We start from the raw sequence: 5,486 nt of genomic DNA on the forward strand, positions 1-5,486 counted from the left end.
ATCCCAATGGGTTTTTCCATGATAAGGTTTTTAATGAGGCAGTACGTAATTCTCTAGTGATGAATATTCAAGGGGGAGTGTTATAAAGAAGTGATTATTCATCACTAAACATGACACATGTTTTAACACTTGTCATGTTTATCTCTTTTAATTAAGTGACTCATCATTTGTTTTGTACCTATAAATATGTGATGAGAGTGAGATATAGACAATATATAAGATTTCAAAGTAAAAAGAGATGTGTTATTGTCCCTCACCCTCTCCCTCACCATCACGTTTCTTCTCTACTTTCTTTGTGCAATTACACAATTGCATAAACATAAACATATACATACACACATATATATATAATAATCTTCTATATTTGCGTTATTATCTACAACATAAATATCATTTTTGCGATAATATAACCTTTGAAAAGAGTGACAACCAAACATCTTCGTCTTTCCATGATCTTACTGCATGGACCAAAAAATTCGTTGCTCCTACAGTTCTACTCCCACAGTCCCACCCAAATTGAAACTAAAGTCAGCATACGTACAAGATTTATCTCATATGATTGTGTCTTCACTTAATATTGCAGAATGCAGCGATCAATGCAAAACTATATATATACTGATTCGGAAAAGATTTGCTCCAACAACCCTTTTTAACTATTTATATTTCATTTAAAATCGTTAAAAAAAAAAGGAGACGATAGTTTCTTGTTAGTGTGGTCTTCAAGACAAATGAACGAATAAGTAAAATAGATCAGCGCTGATAAAGTTTTTTTTTTTTAATAAAAACTTTTCTTTAATCAATTGATGGGTTTCTTGTTGCCAACAAAAGACAAAATCCATTGGTGGAGTATGCGCTGCTTCTTGGGCCCTAAGATTTATCTCAAACCCATAAAACTTTGTCCCCTTTTTAATAAAAAAGTTTGCAAATAGATAAGGAGGATTAACTAGTTTTTAGCTGGTTACATTGAAGAAAATTAGAGCAGACCAAATAAGCAATCGTTCTAATGAATCTTTAAGAGAATTAGTCTCGAAGTTTGATATACAACTCTAGTCCCAAATCGTAAATGTTATAGTTTAGAGATTCTCAAGACCAGCCCTTGTGGTTCTGTTGCCACACCCCCAACTAGTTCTCTGTTTTGGTTTGTTCAAGAGCGATTTTCTAAGTCCAAAGTCTATATTGTAGCAGAAGCGAACAGGCGAGTGAAAATGAAGATAATAAGATTTTGAAAATGTTTTCACAAGGCAGAAAACTACCATTTACATCTCTGACCCTTGTTATTTATTTTAACCGCTCCCAAACATTGCTATACGAAACTCCTGAATCCTGATTTACATGTTTCTTTATTACATCATTTTAGTAAGCATTAGGTAGTAGTAGTAGTAGTAGCCAGTAAAAACCTTATGCATGAGCTGATTTTGTAGCTTTCTTCAGTTTGGAGTTAATGGCCTTGGCCTTGTCTTGATAAAGCTTTGGATTACGAGTTGAAATCCAAAGAAAAGCTCCCATAGCAAAGTCTCGCTTGTGAGCCAAGTCACCATAAGTAGACAAACCGTAATCTGCTAAAACCCTATCGAGCTTCCACTCTGGCATGTCTTGGTAATCTTCTTTAGAGTATCGTGGGTAATGAAGAGGCATTTGAAACACACTCGCTTCACTGTTCTTCTTGCCATTTTCCAGATCCATATATACCGTATAATATTATTAATTATTGTATCAAAAAAGAATCCTCTGTTTTTTTGTTGTCTTTTGCTTCTATTGTCGAAATAGGCATGGGTTATATGTTCTTGAGGCTGATTTATATAAAAATGTTGAAAGTGATGGTTCTCAATTTTAAATACACACCTAACGTGTGATTTTTTTGTCACATGGATTGGTTTGTGTACCTTCTTCATGCCCTTTGTTTAACGCATGAACATGTGGATAATCACATAATTTGTGATTTTTATCTATTTGATTACTCTGATCACTCGCACGTACTGATGGAATGAAAAAAATAAAAAGTTAAAACAGAATGTCAAAAACTTGGATTTTCAATTCGATAAATGATATCTAAAATATATACAATATATTTTCTCGCGTATTGTATACTATTATATGTTCTTCACAAAAGGAGAACACTATTGAAAAGAAAAAGAGAAAAAAAAAAAAAAAGAGACAAGGAGTGATGGCTAGGATCAGGTTCTTGAAAGGTCCCACATGGTGAGTCACTTGGCTTAAAGAAGGATTCATCGTCTCAAAGCCTGCAACGTGTCATCACAGTCATTAACCAAGCCCCACTAGCTAATTTGGCCGACGTATGTTATGGACCATGACCACACTACTGCTTCCAGAAACTTCGTCACAAACTCTTGGCTTAGATTCCATCATAAAACTAGTGGTTAGTACTCCGCCACCTATGTGTTCACCACCACGTGATTTATCCTACGTGGCTACTCTCGTTTTCCAAATAATGATACGTTTAACGCGTTATTTTGGAACCAACCCCCAAGTTATTACTACTTAAGCAACTCACCCCTGTTGTTTGGATCAACGTGTAAACCCAACTCTCCTTTGTCATTTCCTTATCCATGACCATATTATTAGTCAATACAGATCGAGGTCGTGTCTAAAACACTTTCTAAAGGGAAGGCCTAATTTGGGAAATATATTTGTAGATAACGTTTTAACAAAAATGGATTTCATCATGTAAAAGACTTTGGTCCACATACTCCAACGAGATATTTTTACTTGGCTTACAACAAATATCGCATATATATATTCCAAAGAATATTTTACTTGGCTGACATTTTTCCCAAGATATTTCATATCTTTTCCTTTTCCTTCTGTTTTTGATTAACCCGGGGGTGTATTCAAACCATGATTTTGGAGAATTTGATGAGATTTAGTAAATTTAGAATTTTGATAGATTTTAGGGAAGTTCATATGATTTTCTGTAAAATTCTTTCAAATCTCACCTAAAACCATGAGATTTGGATTTCTGTATTTTTAACTAAACAAATCCTCTAGAATCCTCCAGAACCCTAAAAATTATTAAAATCCTAATCCACAAAACTGTTTTGAATTACAGTAGATTTTAAAGTAGATTTTTAAATTATCAGTTCAATAACAAGGGATTTTAATAGATTTTAAAATAGATTTTTAAATCATCAGTTCAATAACAGTGGATTTTAATAGACTTTTTAAAATCCATGATTGAATAACATCGAATTTGTAAATTTCACACAAATCACTTAAAATGTCAATTTGAATACACCCCCCTAAGATATTTCAAATGTTTATCCACCAAAACCCAACAACAAGTTGTGACAATTCCAAGTTATGATCATGGTAGAAAATCTTAACTTTTTCAGTTAATTATAATCATTTCTACTAGAAAAGATTACGTTGCATTAATTAAATTATGTTAAAAAGATAAATGATACTAATTGAAATTATGTATTAACAATATACATGATTTCACATGAACTACAATAAATGAAGATGTTAATGAACTGTTACTCAGATAATTTGTTAAGTGCATAAATTATATTGGTAACATGTGGATTTTTCTTAGTGAAAAATATTACCATCAACTTAACATGGTGTAAAAGTGGCAGATGTATATAATTAATTAAAAGATAATGTTAGTGACAAATGTGAAATACAAATTCAGTTTTTCTATGATCGTTTCTATGATTTATGTATAATATTAATTTTAAATATCTAAGCTTTTTAGTTATTACAATATTTTAATTTATTATTTATTTTTTTTTGTATAGTTTATAGGTGAAAAAACTCATGAGTTTGTTGAGGTTCTGGTTCTCACCAAAGTAACAACTCTTGGAAATCAAATACGGTTTCCCTCTAATATCAGCCAACAAAATCAGGTGTATCAGATTAATTATAAAAATTCACCTGGAACCTGAGACAATTATTCTTCGAATAGAAAAAGACAAACTAGATAGTAATTTAATTTTTTCCTATGTATAGTTAGTGATTTTGATTTATGTCTACTTACATCTAGTGTATCTATATATATAAAGTTCACTTTATTCACTCATGGTGCTGCCACCTCAGCATTTTTGTTTTAATAATTTGGGTTTTACGGATATTGAAAAGCCCACTAAAGAATCATAAAACTAACAAAATGCTCTACTTAATTTATCCCAAGTTTCCAAGCCCAGAACATTTTTAGATCCATCTAAACCTAATAATAACGCATATCGTCGGCGTAAAGTCTCTCCTCGGCGGTGACAGGGACGCTCCACCTTCTGACGTGTCTCCCCTCCTTAACTCGAGATCCATGGCGTTTCAGAATCTAATGTTGCTACGGAAACCATTCAAATTCAATTTCTCCACTCCTCTACACTTTCACCCATCCTTCTATGTCTTCCGTCACCGTCGCAACGGTTTTGTTTGAAACGGCTAATTATGTTGTTCCATCTTCTCGCATCTAATGTACAATCCACTACTTCTTCCTTAAATCTTCGTAAGTCCTTCTTGCAAGGTTTGTTTTTCCTTTTTTCTTTTTCAGTTGAGATTTTCTATAATTCTGAAACTTGATTGAGGCATTACATTAACAAGTGTGTTTTTGTGGGTGTTAGGTTCTTAGCAACACCATTAAACAAAAGAGGAAAGAGAAAGCTGGCAAATGGGAGGTTCCTCTTCCTAAGGTGATATATTTCTCTGCTTTTGTATTTGTTTTTCAGTGTTGAAACTCTTAACATATTGGTAAAGCTTAAATTCTTCTCTCTTGGCAGCTAATAGCCCTTTCCTTTTACAGGTCCGTCCTGTCGCTGAAGATGAAATGTTCTGAGTGATCCGATCTAGGAAACGAAAAAGTATGTATTTTGTTTTTCGTATCCTGATTTAGCTACTTGTTTTTTCATCACTCTATGTTTGAACACGCCTTATCATATAGAGGCTATTGATTCAGGAATTGGCTCTAGACTATTAGATTGAGTTTACTCTAGACTATATAGACTATAGATTTGGAGTTTACTTTGTGGATTGATTTGATTTGTTACTAAATAGTCTGCTTACAACTATGTTAATGCTTTTTGCATCAACTACAGCAAAACAATGGAAGAGGATGGTTACAAAAGCTACATTTGTTGGACCTGCTTTCACAAGGAAACCTCCAAAGTACGAGCGTTTCATCCGTCCATCTGGTCTTGGTTTCACCAAGGCCCACGTCACTCACCCTGAACTAAAATGCACTCTCTGTCTTGAGATCATTGGAGTTAAGAAGAATCCCAACGGTCCCATGTATACATCACTTGGTGTCATGACTAGGGGAACAATCGTCGAGGTTAGTCCCCAAGCTCTATACATATTAAGGTCTCGCTTATCTCAGCTATGCTATAGGTGCTAATATCTCAATATGTGAATTGATTTTCAGGTCAATGTGAGTGAGCTTGGTCTTGTTACACCAGCTGGAAAGGTTGTTTGGGGTAAGTGAGGACATAAATACTGACTGACCCTTGTGCAAACTGTAAAAAATGTGT

General features: G+C 33.7%; 1 pseudogene; it reads left to right on the forward strand.

Annotated features, from left to right (window-relative positions):
* The window catches only part of LOC104712192, an 8,815-nt pseudogene that overhangs the window by 2,418 nt on the left and 911 nt on the right, over positions 1 to 5,486 (forward strand).

The sequence above is a fragment of the Camelina sativa genome, chromosome 9, assembly GCF_000633955.1.
Source record: "Camelina sativa cultivar DH55 chromosome 9, Cs, whole genome shotgun sequence".
In the NCBI taxonomy this organism is placed as follows: domain Eukaryota; kingdom Viridiplantae; phylum Streptophyta; class Magnoliopsida; order Brassicales; family Brassicaceae; genus Camelina; species Camelina sativa.